The 16,616-nt window shown below is 43.5% G+C and overlaps 1 pseudogene; it reads left to right on the top strand.

Moving 5' to 3' along the window:
* Window positions 1-3,848: 3,848 nt before the first annotated feature.
* Window positions 3,849-14,075, top strand: LOC112219018 (annotated as a pseudogene).
* Window positions 14,076-16,616: the final 2,541 nt, after the last annotated feature.

Here is a 16,616-nt window from a genome sequence, read left to right as displayed (position 1 = left end):
GTGATCGAGGACATCCATAACAAACTACAGGACGTCCATAACCCTTTGGCAGCCATGGCCGTGCTGATCAGAGAGATGGACCTGGAGACTGACTCGGAGCCAGGAGGAGAAGGGTCTCTCGCCATAGGTAAGTCTTATATAATATTATACCTACCACACTATACCATGGCTAATATACAGTACCAGTCAAAAGTTAACACACCTACTCATTCCATGGTTTTTATTTTGTAAAATGTTCTACATTGTAGAATAATAGTGAAAACATAATACATGATTCCATGTGTTATTTCATAGTTTAAGCAAAAAGTGTTAAACAAATCAAAATATATTTTATATTTGAGATTTTTCAAATTATCCACCCTTTACTTTGATGACAGCTTTGCACAGTCTTGGCATTCTCTCAACCAGCTTCATGAAATAAGCCCTTGGAATGCATTTCAATTAACAGGTGTGCCTTGTTAATTTGTGGAAATTCTTTCCCTAATGCATTTGGGCCAGTCAGTTTTGAAGTTAGCCCTATTTGGTAAAAGATCAAGTTCATATTATGGCAAGAACAGCTCAAATAAGCAAAGAGAAATGACAGTCCATCATTACTTTAAGACATGAAGGTCAGTCAATCTGGAACATTTCAAGAAAGTTTCTTCAAGTACATTTAATAAAAAAACATCAAGCGCTATGATGAAACTGGCTCTCATGAGGACCGCCACAGGAAAGGAAGACCTAGAGTTACCTCTGCTGTGGAGGATTAGTTCATTGGTGTTACAAGCTTCAGAAATTGCAGCCCAAATAAATGCTTCAGAGTTCAAGTAACAGACACAGCTCAGAGGCATGGAATTTCTGCAAAAAAAACACTACTAAAGGACACCAATAAGAAGAGACTTGCTTGGGCCAAGAAACATGAGCAATGGACATTAGACCGGTGGAAATCTGTCCTTTGGTCTGGAGTCCAAATGTGACATTTTTGGTTCCAACCGCCGTGTCTTTGTGAGACGCAGTGCGGGTGAACGAGATGATCTCTGCATGTGTATTTCCCACCGTAAAGCACGGAGGTGTTATGGTGTGATGGTGCTTTGCTGGTGACACTGTCAGTGATTTTATTTAGAATTCAAGGCACACTTTACCAGCATGGCTACCACAGCATTATGCAGCGATACGCCATCCCATCTAGTTTTCACTTAGTGGGACTATCATTTGTTTTTCAATAGGACAATGCGCCAAAACACACATCCAGGCTGTGTAAGGGTTGTTTGACCAAGATGGAGTGCTGCATCAGATGACCTCCACAATCCCCCAGCCTCAACCCATTCATGTACATACTACCTCAATTGGGCAGACCAACCAGTGCTCCTGCACATTGGCTAACTGGCCTATCTGCATTGTGTCCTGCCATCCACCACCTGCCAACCCCTCTTTTACGCTACTACTACTCTCTGTTCATCATATATGCATAGTAGTTTAACCATATCTACATACTACCTCAATCAGCCTGACTAACCAGTGTCTGTATGTTGCCTCGCTACTGTATTTAGCCCCGCTATTGTTTTTCAGTCTTTTTACTATTGTTTTTATTTCTTTACGCCACCTATTCACCAAATACCTTTTTTTGCACTATTTTTTGCTACTTTTATAGCCTCGCTACTGTATATAGCCTGTCTTATTACTGTTTTATTTACTTCCCTATTGGTGAGTCTAAGTAAGCATTTCACTGTAAGGTCTACACCTGTTGTATTCGGCGCACGTGACATACATTTTAGATTTATTTGAATTGGGATGACTTGGACCGCACAGTGAAGAGAGAACAGTCAACAAGTGCACAGCATATGTGGGAACTCCTTCAAGACTGTTGGAAAAGCATTACAGGTGAAGCTGGTTGAGAGAATGCCAAGTGTGAAATTGTCAAGGGTGTCTTTGAAGAATCTAAAATTATATTTTGATTGAACTTCACTTACCTCATGATTCCATATGTTATTTCATAGTTTGTCTTCACTATTATTCTACAATGTAGAAAATGGTAAAAATAAATAAAAATCCTTGAATGAGCAGGTGTCCAAACTTATGACTGGTACTGTATGTCAACACAAGATTTGCCCTAGATAATTCTATATGGTGTCATTTATTGACCGGTAAGTTTAGTTATTATTATTTGAGTAGGAACTTAAACTGAATGTTTGAGCTGTGTGTGAAAATGGACCAGTTTAAACTGATGTGTGCCCCCCAGCAGGCCAGTCCCTGTCATGGCGGATCAGTCTGTCCCAGCTGTATGGTAGCAGTGTGGCGGTAGCTGTGGTATGTCAGGCTGTCTGTCAGATGGCCATGTCCAGAGCCCTGTTCTGTAGGGACCTGCTCATACTGCAGCAGCTCTACCTACGTCTAGGAGACAATGTAAGTAGTAGTACAAACGCATCACACTAGGGCTGACCCCAACAAAAACAAATCTTGGTTGACTGAGAGAAGACTGTTCTTTCGACCAATTGGAATTGTACAACTTATTTTTGTAGACACAGCCTGTGTTTCAATCAAACCAACTATATGCACTGAGCTTGTCTAATTCTAAGCACACTGTTTGAAATAATTAAGACACATTCATGACCAGAGACTGTCAATTGCAGACTTGCTGTGTTAAGAATTAGTGAGTGACCGTGTGACTAGCACCCATTGTCTGTCTCCTCCATGCTGCAGCTAACACTACAAAACTTAAGTGTTTATCACGCTGTCCATGTTGCTGAAGCTGCAACATAATTACAGCCATTTCTGACTGAATTTTCGTTACCAAAATCCCTCATTTGTTTAAGAAAAGCATTCCCTATATCCTCAAACCTTTGCTCTCTTTCCTTGACACACGTATGCAATGCATGCACGGGACCAATGGGGCCTGACCTATAGCATAGCATATCATAATCCCATTAATAAATTGGTTATAACAAACTCGGAACACATGTGACAGCAAAATGAATACAAAGGACGTGACGAACCAACTCGCAACGGGAATCTTTACTGGTTGTTCAGGGGGTAAAGGGAAAGTCGGATGTGTGGAATAAATGACTAGTTGTGGAAAATACTGGGTAAAGAGAAAAGGTAAGGAGCAAGCACTGCATGCATATTATGTGTGCCAAACAGGTGCTGTTGGATTACAATATAATTTTTACAATATAAACCTTTATTTAACTAGGCAAGTCGGTTAAGAACAAATTCTTATTTACAATGACAGCCAAACCCGGACGACACTGGGCCAATTGTGCGCCGCCCTATGGGACTCCCAATCACGGCTAGATGTGAGACTGGATTTGAACCAGGGACTGTAGTGACGCCTCTTGCACTGAGATGCAGTGCCTTAGACTGCTGCGTCCGTGTTAACTATTTAACTGTACTAGAATACTTAAGGCCGCTAAAATAAGTATTGGTATCGTTTTTTTTGGCAAGGAAAATATCGGTATTGGCCGAAAATGTCATCGGTGCATCACTAATTGAAATACATGCCTAAGTTACAGTATTAAGACGAAACAGGATGTGCTCTTTGGCCTACAGCTCGATGGTTGTCATACAAGGCTGCTATACTAAGCCTATTGATGACATTACTTATTATAATGATGACCATGACAATATCAAGAAAAAGTAAATATATTTGGAAGTGTAAACAACACTAAATAAATTGTAAGTAATACCAGAGGCTGTTTTAATGGGGAAAAAAGTGTAAAGCCTTTATTACAGCATGGCAAAGATTTTAAAACGGCCACATTTGTGAAATTGTTTGACTGACATGTAGTGGCTGAGGCTTAGTGCTCACAGAATCAGTAGGCTATTAAACAAACACAAAACAGAAGCAGGATCTGTCTTATTTCTGTTTACGTATGATTTATAAAGCCAGGTGTGTTTAAGTTAAGCTATTCATTATGGACCTAATTAAGTTGGCTTTTTCTCTTTTGCTAACTCCAACTGCTGCCTCCGCCGCTTTGTTCTCAACACCAATCTGCTGGTTAACTTTGATATTATGCACACAGCAACATGGTCTAGGAAAAGGCGCCAATTCAACAGCGCATTGATGTTTCAGAACCGTGGAGAGCGACCACTATCCAACGCGGGAGAAAGTGCATTTGTTATAAAATATTTGTATTAGTGTTGCACCATTGTTCTTAGGTAATATAACCATATACAATTTCAATAGCGCGTGTCTTAGTGATTGACTGCCATCCTCACGGCCTCCACATAGACAGGTGCACTATCAGACGGGTGTCTTGTACACCGTGAAATATTATTTGTTACTGCTCGACTGAAGGAATCTTAGTCGACCAACAAACAATTGACCAGTCGACTAAATATGGCCCGCCCTACGTCACACACACACGTCAGTCTGCTCTTTTGACTTAACTGTGTGTGTGTTCCCGGGTGGAGGGCCTCAGCTGCTCCAGCTACAACAGGACCTGATCCCCCGCTTCTCTCCTCCTATCTCCTCAAACACATCACCCAGAGCCTGACCACCACCGTGCCTCTTGACGTCATGTACGCACGCACACAAACACACACATTCCATCACAACACACAGTATTGAAGTCAGTGAATTCTGCCTGGTTGACATTGTGTTCTCCCTCCAGAGATGCCACCCTACAGCACCTGTCAGTCCTGGAGCTGTCTGATTCTCCAGCTATGGCTAGCAACAGATCAGGTCAGGTCCTATGTGTAGCCTCCGTCTCTCTAAGAGATTACTTTTTTTCCTGTTTTAATCAGGAATTCCTGCTTTTCTGACATTGCCCTCTATTCATCCATCATTGCAATATGCCTAGATAACCCAAACCAATATCATACTTTTGTCTGAATTTTCCTGATCACATCCCTGTATCCAACTCCGTTTTCTTTTCCCCTTAGTCCGGAGCCCCCAGACGGTGGTGGAGCTGTTCTACCAGAGCGTAGCGCAGAAGGCCATCATTACCCAAATCTACTCCAAGCAGCACAGCCCTGCTCCACTGGCCCCACATGGTCTCCAGCATGGTCACCCTGCTGGCTCGGCAACTGTATCCTACCACACACACACAGGACTGTGCTTGGCTAAGCAAAAGTTGATGTTTCCCTAGGAAAAGTTTTCTACACAGCTGGCATATTTTTAAGCTGGGCGAGCCCCAAAAATGGATATTTAGGCAATGTTATTTCTGTCCTCATACACGGCTAGGCTAGAGTTAATATGCTTTACGCAAGGTTATTACACACCACATGGCTAGCACATGCTATGCTATTAAAGTGAGGCGAAGCTACATTTGATGTGCTTTAGGCAAAGATTTGACTTCAGCCTTAGAGGGTTGCAATGAGGTGCACTGTAAATAATGTCAAGGTTGGCCCTTAACACTATCTTTATAGCTGGCCCAACAACCTTAGCTTCCAGTTCCCTGAGTGTCTGATGGGAAACTGCCAGTACGCACAACTACAGGTGAGACGCTTCCCACGGACTCAACAACTCTCTCACATACTTTGTGTTGCATCATGTTTTCGTTTTTTTTTTACCTTGACTGCATAACCAATGTCATAATTGGGACAATAAATATGTATTTATTGATTGAAGCAGATTTAATTAAAAAGCCAACTGATGCATTTTTAAATATAATATTTTCTTAAGTCCTCCTTTTCTCTCCCTTCAGGAGTATGTGCGTCTCATTGGGCCGTGGTGTCAGGTTAACGTGGGCTCCTGCCGCTTCATGCTGGGCCAATGTTACCTGTCCAACGGAGAGGGACAGAAGGTGTGTGTGTGTGTTTTAAAGTGGTACTGATGGTGTTTAACTTTTCACATATGGAACAGACAATCATCAGTCAACTTTAAGATGGAACAATGTTCAAATGTTCATAAATGACCAGCATGGTCGTATAATAATAAGGCAGAACAGTTGAAACTGGAGCAGCAGCACGGCCAGGTGGACTGGGGACAGCAAGGAGTCATCATGTCAGGTAGTCCTGGGGCATGGTCCTAGGGCTCAGGTCCTCCGAGAGAGAAAGAGAGAATTAGAGAACGCACACTTAGATTCACACAGGACACCAATTAGGACAGGAGAGGTACTCCAGATGTAACAAACTGACCCTAGCCCCCCGACACATAAACTGAGACAGGAGGGGTCAGGAGGCTGAGACAGGAGGGGTCAGGAGACACTGTGGCCCCATCCGAGGACACCCCTGGACAGGGCCAAACAGGAAGGATATAACCCCACCCACTTTGCCAAAGCACAGCCCCCACACCACTAGAGGGATATCTTCAACCACCAACTTACTACCATCCTGAGACAAGGCTGAGTATAGCCCACAAAGATCTCCATAGGAGGGCATAGACCCATCTGCCAGGCCCTGCCAATCAGGAGTTTTTCCCCACAAAAGGGCTTTATTACAGACAGAAATACTACTGTTTTATCAGCTGTCTGGGTGGCTGGTCTCAGACGATCCCGCAGGTAAAGAATCCAGATGTGGAGGTTCTGGGCTGGCTTGATTACACGTGGTCTGCAGTTGAGGCCGGTTCAACGTACTGCCAAATTCTCTAAAACTACATTGGATGCGGCTTATGGTAGAGAAATTAATATTAAATTGTCAGGCAAAATTTCTGGTGGAGAACTTGAGAAATCTGTGGCATTGTTGTGACAACTGTACATTTTAGTGGCCTTTTATTGCCCCCAGCACAAGGTGCACCTGTGTAATGAAGATTCTGTTTAATCAGCTTCTTGGTATGGCACACCTGTCAGGTGGATGGATTTTCTTGGCAAAGGAGAAATGCTCACTAACATTGCTGTAAACACTTATGCACAAAATTTGAAAATGTTTTTTTGGTGTGTATGGAACATTTCTGAGATCTTTTATTTCAGGTCATGAAACATGGGACCAACACTACATGTTGTGTGTGATTTTTGTTCAGTGTATATAATTCACCAGTACATTTCTTGGTAGTTAAATTATTGCTATCAGGTAAATCACAGCTGGCCTGGTACAATGTTTTGCTGCCTTCATTCAGGGATGCAGTGTTTCAATGTCTCATAATTTTGTACAAAAACGGATGAATGTAACAAAGGCTGGGACTGACAATACAATCAAACTAACAAGGGTGATGATCACAAGTCGGTCATAATGTGGCTAATAGGCAACAAGCTAAAAACACGGAGCCTAATGTTAGCTAGCTGCTAGGAAGATGTCATGTCATTGGAGGAGTGGGTCGAATGACTTTTTCCCCTCATATCGTTTTCCGGTGGCTATACACCGCTAGAGATGCAGGTGTAATTTGGTTAGCTAGCAAGAACTTGAACGACTGTTATCCAGTTAGCATATCTCTTGCGTTTGCAAATTCACTCTGGCTATCTACTCCAATTTCAGAGCACTCATCTGAGTATGCCAGAGCTCAGAATAACTGATGAATTTACAAACATCAACACCTGCTGAATGTGGCTGGTGTCAGTAAACGTAGGCAAAGTAAGTTAGTCATGAACGCTCTGGATAACCTGTAAACAGCCTAACCAGCTCTGTTAGGTTGAGTAAAATGGTCAGAGTAAGGCGTTCTCTCATTTGTGTCTGGAGCTAGCTAGCTAGCTAGCCAGCCAAACTTTTGCTATCAGGTTGTAAATCACAGCTGTCCTGGTACAATGTTTGCTGCCTACATTCGGGATGCACTGTTTCAGTTTCAAAGGCTCAATATTTTGGATTAAAAAAAGGACGAATGTAACAAAGGCTGGGAATGACCATACAATCATTTAGCTTTGGGTGCTTGGTTGGGACAAGCATGCATTGTTAGCAGGTAAGCTGCAGAAGAACGAAAGGGCTACAATTCCCTATCATGTATCAGTGCAATTTTGACGGCCAACTAGTTGAAGTTTTGGTTTATCTAATGTTCCTTCGTTAGATGTTAGCTCATCTTTCTCTGGCTTGCATTAGTTGTTGATCTTTATGTTGATGTCCATAACTGAGGGAGAGAGAATCTACCTTTTCATGTTTGATCAATAGGACTGTAAAGTTCCCAAATGTAAGAGGACTCCCAAGTGGTATTGACATATTGGCAGAAATCCATGCAGGTGTATTTTGAGGCTTTTGGCGACTGCGTTCTAATGATCAAAAGTCGTACTGTTGTAATTGCCTGTAAACACACAGTCCAGTTCACTGTGAATGATGGCAGGCCTGTGGCAAATAAAGGCCTACTGTAGCTCCGATTGGCTATGGCGCACTGGTCTGCGTAGACGCTGGTCCTGGATGAGGGATGTTATATTTACTGCAGTTAATTGTCCAAACGCATGGCTGCTTTCCCACTCTATATTGCTATAGAACTTTCACAAATGCCTTATGGTCATTTTCAAGTTTACGTATACTAAGTGCTCACTTGTCAGAAAATGTTTGAAAGTGTCATGCTTCCTGGGGGTTCACATTAACATATGTTAATCAGATATCATGTTGCTCAAATGCAGTCAGTTCCACTTTAAGGGTTGAGGTTGCATTTCAACGTGTCATTATGACCATGGGAAGATTTGTTGCGATAGTACAGAAGGTGTAGTGGCTGAAAGTTGTTGCTTCACAGGTGTGACAGAGCAGCACCAGTAGCCGTTTTCTGACCCCCATTTGTGGCATGTGTCCAGACACTGCAGTGTTTCCAGGAGGTAGAGAGGGAGGAGTTTCTTCTGAGAGTGACAGGAGCCGAGGAGGAAGCTGCGGCTGCACCGGGACTACAGTACTACAACAAGGTTACTATGGGAACCCATTCTTTAAATAATATATTATTGGATTATTTATTAAATGTAGTCGGGTGCTCGTGCCCTACGAACCCTTTCAATCTGGGTGTGTGTGTGGAATGAGTTTTTTTTTTTTTTGTATTTTTTTTGTTGTAGTGTTTTTACTTATTCTCAAGTGCTGCGGTTGCTGGAGGATGTTGGTCTGCCAGAGCTGGTCATCCATCTAGCCACTCTGGCCATCACAGAGGCCGTCAATGACCCCAGGAGTCAGGCTGCCCTGTGGACCCGCATCTTCAAGCATCACCTGGACCTAGGACACAACAGCCAAGCCTACGAAGCCCTCACACAGAACCCCGACTCCAGCAGCCCAGTTAGACTGTTTGCGTCAGCTTGTTGTGGTTGTGTGAGCGTTCTCAACTTCAGGACCTGGTCCAGTTATCCTACGTCAACCTGCACAATGAGGTAGACACACTTACAGTAGTGGCCAAAAGTTTTGAGAAGTCTGCTGCCTCAGTTTGTATGATGGTAATTTGCATATACTCCAGAATGTTATGAAGAGTGATCAGATGAATTGCAATTAATTACAAAGTCCCTCTTTGCCATGCAAATGAACTGAACCCCCAAAACATTTTCACTGCATTTCAGCCCTGCCACAAAAGGACCAGCTGACATGTCAGTGATTCTCTCGTAAACACAGGTGTAAGGCTGGAGATGACTCTGTCATGCTGATTGAGTTCGAATAACAGACTGGAAGCTTCAAAAGGAGGGTGGTGCTTGGAATCATTGTTCTTCCTCTGTCAACTATGGTTACCTGCACGGAAACACGTGCCGTCATCATTGCTTTGCACAAAGGGCTTCACAGGCAAGGATATTGCTGCCAGTAAGATTGCACCTAAATCAACCATTTATCGGATCATCAAGAACTTCAAGGAGAGCGGTTCAATTGTTGTGAAGGCTTCAGGGTTTCCAAGAAAGTCCAGCAAGCTCCAGGACCATCTCCTAAAGTTGATTTAGCTGCGGGATCAGGGTACCACCAGTACAGAGCTTGCACAGGAATCGCAGCAGGCAGGTGTGAGGCGAAGACTTTTGGAGGATGGCCTGGTGTCAAGAAGGGCAGCAAAGAAGCCACTTCTCTCCAGGAAAAACAACAGGGACAGACTGATACTCTGCAACAGGTACAGGGATTGGACTGGGGTAAAGTAATTTTCTGAATCCCCTTTCCGATTGTTTGAGGCATCTGGAAAAAAGCTTGTCCGGAGAAGACAAGGTGAGTGCTACCATCAGTCCTGTGTCATGCCAACAGTAAAACATCCTGAGACCATTCATGTGTGGGGTTGTTTCTCAGCCAAGGTAGTGGGCTCACTCACAATTTTGCCTAAGAACACAGCCATGAATAAAGCATGGTATCAACACATCCGAGAGCAACTTCTCCCAACCATCCAGGAACAGTTTGGTGACAAACAATGCCTTTTCCAGCATGATGGAGCACCTTGCCATAAGGCAAAAGTGATCACTAAGTGGCTCGGGGAACAAAACATCAATATTTTGGGTCCATGGCCAGGAAACCCCCCAGACCTTAAACCCATTGAGAACTTGTGGTCAATCCTCAAGAGGCAGGTGGACAAACAAAACCCCACAAATTCTGACAAGCTACAAGCATTGATTATGCAAGAATGGGCTGCCATCAGTCAGGATAATTGACAGCATGCCAGGGCGGATTGCAGAGGTCTTGAAAAAGAAGGGTCAACACTGCAAATATTGACTCTGCATCAACTTCATGTAATTGTCAATAAAAGCCCTTGACACTTATGAAATGCTTGTAATTATACTTCAGTTTTCCATAGTAACTTCTGACAAATATCTAAAGACACTGAAGCAGCAAACTTTGTGGAAATTAATATTTGCCATTAAAACTTTTGGCCACGACTGTACATTCTCTTTACATTTGGTTAGAGCGCATTATGGACTATATAAATGTATCAGATCAAGTTTTGGACCTTGTTTCTTTTCTGGCTGCAGGTGGTCAGCATCATAGAGTCCAGAGCCAGAGCAGTGGACCTGATGTCCCACAACTACTACGAGCTGCTCTACGCCTTCCACATCAGACACAACTACAGGGAAGGTGAGAGGAGCCTGGGACTCTGTCAGATATTAGCACTTTGTTTAGAAATGAGGCTACCGGTATTTCTTTTTACTCACTCTCCATTGTGTTTTATTTTGATGTGTTTGGCCCTATCTGTGTCCTCCAGAGGGTAGGGTGATGTTTGAGTACGGCATGCGTCTCGGCCGGGAGGTGAGGACCCAACTGGGTCTACAGAAACAGGTCAACTGTTGCCTGGCCTCCCTCAACTGTCTACGCCTGGATTGTCCAACCCACCTCTGGATCGGTGTATGAGAGGCCTGCTGCATCACCAAAGAGGAACTACGATGGAGAGTTTACTACTGGTCCAGGTGAGATACGATAGGCTAAGATAACTATTTGTGGTGATTATAATTTACTGCTATAAATGTGACTTTTTGGTCATTACCATCTTTACACCACTATGTTTGGGAAATGTGTATGATAACATGCTCTTTAAATTCTACAGTATTGTAATTGTTTGTCCGTTAAGTTAATGTTTTAAGTATCTCTATTTCTGTTATTACGGGGCTATCACTCTGTTATTAGTGTGCCCGTGTCTCGTAGTTGCTGATCCTGGCCTGAGTGCAATGGCAACCGTGTATTGTGCTAATACGGTTGCGTAAACCTTGTTAAACTGGAACCTTGTCGTTGTCATTTTGAGTTAACATCCGTGTCCCTGCAGTGAGTGGTCAGAGACATCCTGGAGCTAAAGGACCTTCAGAAGGAGTACGCCCTTGCCCGTAGCCACCTCACCTTGGCTCAGCATCACCCACCCTCCACTGCCATTGCAGGTACAAACACTAACATATTCCCAAAAGTGAATGGAAAGTGACTTGTCAGTAAGCCATCGCCAATGATGTTTTGCCTTGATACCTCTTAATGTGATCATTTAGAGGGGGGAACATTATTCCTGTAAGGAAACGAAACCCCTAATAGAACACCAGAAATGTAACAGTTCTGTGTGTGGTGTTGCAGGCAGCGCCTCTGCAGTGGAGATGGTGTCCCTACTGGTCCAATCAGGACTGTTCGACTGTGCCCTCACTCTCTGCCAGACATTCAAACTCTCCCTCACTTCAGTCTTCAAGGGACTTGCCTTCAAGTAAGTAACAGGCTCAGTTAGGGCAGAGTCAACTGCATGGAGTGACCTGAATTTATATGCATATCTCTCGTTGACGATGCATGAAGTTAGTATTCAACCCGTAGTGATCACACCAAAGTAATCAGTCTTGCCTTATCTGAACTAACATGTAGATACAGGGGTTTCCTTCCTGTGGGTTGATAGTGGTGTGGTGATGCTTGCGGTTTGTATTTTCAGGTGTATAAAGTTACAGTACGGTGGAGAGGAGAATGAAGCCTGGAACTGGCTGGCTGCCAATCAGCTGTGTACCGTCGCAACCAAAGAGTCAAGGTTGGTTAAATGTATGAACTCTTCATGGTACAAATTGGCTAGGAAATACCACATTGTCCACCTTGTGGAGCAGTTGGGAATATTAAAAATGTCAACTTGAACAATAAAAATAGAAGTGAAATCATGTAAAACATTTCATATATGACTTCCGCCAGTGCGACAGATGAGGCGTGGCGACTTCTGGCCACTTACCTGGAGAAGCATCCTACTCAGAATGCTCAGCACCATCGCTGTGTCATCAACAAGCTGCTGTCACACGGTGTACCGCTGCCTGACTGGCTGGTCAACGCCTACCAGGTGAGAGAGCGCAGTATTTGTGCATGTATTTTATTGCCCTAAATGCAAGACATATTTTCTGAGAAGGACCTCTAGATATGAATTAAATGGAAGAGTCCATAAATGTACCTTTTTGTAGTTGTATTTGCTCCCCATGTATGATAAAACAAGCTTGTTTTGTTTAGGGGGTGGATGCTGCAGCGTTGTTACGGCTCTACCTGAACTACGACCTGCTGAAGGCAGCAGCTGAGCTGGTGTTGGAGTATGTAGATTCCCTCCTGGGGAAGGGACACCAGTACTTTGGCATCAAGGTACACTATACACTGAGTGTACAAATATTAGGAACAGCTGCTCTTTACATGAGACTGACCAGGTGAAAACTATGATGTCACTTGTTAAATCCACTTCAATCGGTGTAGATGAAGGAGAGGAGACCGGTTAAAGAAGGATTGTTAAGCCTTGAGTCATGGAATATTTGTGTCCCATTCAGTGGGTGACTGGGCAGGACAAAAGAACGGTATGGTAGGTGTCTGGTGCACCTGTGTGTCAATAACTAAAACGCTGCTGGGTTTTTAACACAACAGTTTCCTGTGTATCAAGAATAGTCCACCATCCAAATGACATCTAAACAACTGTGGGAAGCATTGGAGTCAATATGGACCAACATCCCTGTGGAACGCTTTCGACACCTTAGAGTCCATGCCCCAACGAATTGAGGCTGTGTGGGCAAAAGGGGATGCGACTCAATAATTAGGAAGGTGTTCCTAATGTTTTGTACACTCTGTGTACGTCACTTCCCATGTTTATGATGCATGGTTGTTTTACCCATCTTAGTTGAACACTTGATTCTTATCTCTAGAAAAGGGTCTAAAATGTCAATATAATGGATTGAAAAGTCAAATGTTTGTCCTTTAATTGTTTCTCTCTGGTAATGGTGTGTTGTACAGAGGCCCCTCTCAGCCACAGCACCGTTGGTGTGGCTCCCATACACATCCATCGACCAGCTCCTCCAGTCGCTCACCGAGGCCCAGACCAACGCCAGAGTAAGTTGATTCGAAATACTGTTTTTGAAATTGGTTTGACAACCTGTGCTGACTGACATCAAACCTGACATGACTGTCCTCAGTTTAAAAGTTAACATGCACCACCACGCTCCTCATTACTTGTCCTCTCCATCTCAGATGTACAAGAAACTGCAGGACAAGCTGAATGACTACCACAAACTGGTGGACCAGACGACGAGGAGAAGGCTCCAGGCCCAGTAGAAGCACCGTCTGTCAGTCAAAACACAGCACTGCTTGCATCTAGATTCTACTCTGCTACCAAAGTGTGCACTTGCACACTCAGTCATGGATTTCAAAGCATTGGATTGGTGTAAGAATTGGCTGGGGGATGTTTCCGCCATTGCTAATTCCATGACGGGGAAGATGGAGGTGCACACTTTAGGAGATGGGTGGAGAATCGGGTACAGCCTGGCCCCACTGCCCCTCCAGGTGCTGTCACTATGGCCATGATTCTGTGGAACACAAAACAGACTCAATGGAAGGGAAATACATGTATTTTTGTCTTAAGGGTAAATTAAACTGACTTATTCGTATGCACTTTGCCAGATTGTTTTGTGGTAGACATTTTGTGTTGTCTAATTTCTGGCTAACGTTGAGAATGAGGGCTCAAGAATATGGAAAAGAGGAATGGGGGAAAAAGTGACGAGTCTTACCTGCTTGCTGCATTTACATCTACTGTATACACTCACTTGCTAGTTAATTAGGTACACCCATCTAGTACTGGGTCAGACCACTCTTTGCCTCCAGAACAGCCTGAATTCTTTGGGCATGGGTTCTACAAGGTTTCAAATGTTTGTTGGTATCAAGGGACCTAACGTGTGCCAGGAAAACATTCCCCATACTCGTACACCACTGCCAGCAGGATGGGTCCATGGATTAATACTGTTTACTCCAAATCTTGACTGCCGTCAGCATGGTGCAATGGGAACCAGGATTTTTTTTAGTGCCCAGTTGATAGGAGTGGGCGTCTGCTGCAATAGCCCATCCGTGACTAGGATCAACGTCGTATCTCGGAACGCACAACTCGTCATGTCTGTGGCCCTCCTGTTAGCTTGCACGATTCTTGCCATTCTCTATCGACATGTCTCATCAACCTGTTTTTCACCCGCAGGACTGCTGCTGACTGGATGCTTTTTTGTTTGTTGCACCATTCTCGGTACATCCTAGATCCTGTCGTGCGTGAAAAGCCGAGGCGGTTGGCAGATACTGGATCCAGCATGCCTGGCACCAATGGTCATACTATGCTCAGTCACTTAGTTAAATCCAACAGTAACTGAATGCGTTGATGCCTCTGTGCCTGCTTAATGTGGCTTTAGGAGCCATCCATTTTTGTGAATGGGTGGTGTACCTAATAAACTGGCCGATGAGTGTAGATTGAGTTTCAACTAACAATTTAAAAAAAAACATTTTTATGGCGGTACATTGATAATCATTGAAACATATTTTGTACTTTACTGCCTGAACTTTTACAATGCAAGTCAAGTTTCTTAGTATTATAGGAAACGATGGCAGAAACATTGTTGAAGACAAAATAACAGAATTGGTCAGGATCCCGTAAAACGCCCGCTAAAGATTTAAGTCATTTAGCAGAACGATTTACAGTAGTGAGTGACTACTTTCTCATACTAGTCCCCTGTGGGGATCAAACCCACAACTCTGATGTTGCAAGCACCATTCTGAGCCACACAGGACAATACATTCCAGCGCCAAGATAGAAGCCAAACATGAGTTGGCTTGGGGGTGTGTCTTTGCCACCACCAAGACACACTCATCTGTCAGAACCTTTCCCAAAGTGGTTTCCCCCCCTCTCAATCACAACATATCAACCTCTTGCAGGTTCAGTTCAATAACTACAGGCAGCTGTATGGTGAGATGCCGGAGGAAGCTTTGAATAGGTCCGTAGCCTACAGAGTAATATCAGAACGCAACTTATGTAGATAATCTATACTAAGCGTTTTGATAACTTTCAAATGTAGAATAAACAACCCTTTATATACTACCATAGAAGCAGTGTTCTGCTAATATACCAATGTGCATCTTTCATCGTCATTCCCAGCCGATACTGTGACTATCGGCATTTTGTCTGGTGGTAATAGGCTACCTTGGCAAACATCTGTGTAGTGTCCTGATCCTGGTTGCAGAATACACAGTTTCTACCTCCCCATATTGACTGATACCATTCAATTCAATATTTTTTTTAACTCAGTAAATTTTGTCTAGTAAAATGTTCATGCAGAATGCCAGGTCTCTTTCCATTCAGAGAAATCAGTATCCAGACTGGACTTCATCTTGCAAGTGTCCATGTACTGGCTCCATACATGTTTCTGTGTACACATACAGTCACTATTACCAATGGCAGGTTGGATAGCTAATATGACACAAACCGGTACTATGGGCTCCCGAGTGGCGCAGCAATCTAAGACACTGCACCTCAGTGCTAGAGGAGTCACTACAGACCCTGGTTCGATTCCAGGCTGTATCATAACCGGAAGTCCTATAGGGTCGCGCACAATTGGCCCAGCGTCGTTAGAGTTTGGCCATCATTGTAAATAAGAATTTGTTCTCGACTTTCCTAGTTAAGGTTAAATGAATAAAAAATGTTGAGCTTTGAACAAGTCAAGACTGCACTTCACAATTACTACTAGTATCTGCTTGGCTGGGTAAATAACCTACTCTTATCAAGCCGGGTACTTACTAATGCAACTTTTCACGTAATACATTTACCTGTTGTTGACGAAGCCGTCTGTCAGAAGCCTTATGATGGCATGTCCTTTTCATTGGAGTCGAGGGATACAACGGAGGTGTCACAAGGGTACTTGAGGTATTCTGAGGTCGTAACTGACAATCTTTGAAAATAGCAAGTGAACAGTGAAGGAAATTGTTTTTGGCGGTCACTAAATCATTGCTGGACATTTTATGATACCTACCTTTTCTCCTTCTGGTAGGTCCCGGCATCTGTTCATAACCAGGGGATCAGCTTGGCACTCAACTGTGCACTTTGTCTTAAATAAAAACTGGGTCAATAATTGTCATTTCGTTTAAGGTTGAATTGATTTGCATCAAAGAAAACTGATAAA

The sequence above is a fragment of the Oncorhynchus tshawytscha genome, linkage group LG19 (genome assembly GCF_018296145.1).
Source record: "Oncorhynchus tshawytscha isolate Ot180627B linkage group LG19, Otsh_v2.0, whole genome shotgun sequence".
Classification (NCBI taxonomy): Eukaryota; Metazoa; Chordata; class Actinopteri; order Salmoniformes; family Salmonidae; genus Oncorhynchus; species Oncorhynchus tshawytscha.
Note: the sequence above shows the minus strand (reverse complement) of the source record. Positions and strands in the feature narration are given on the sequence as shown.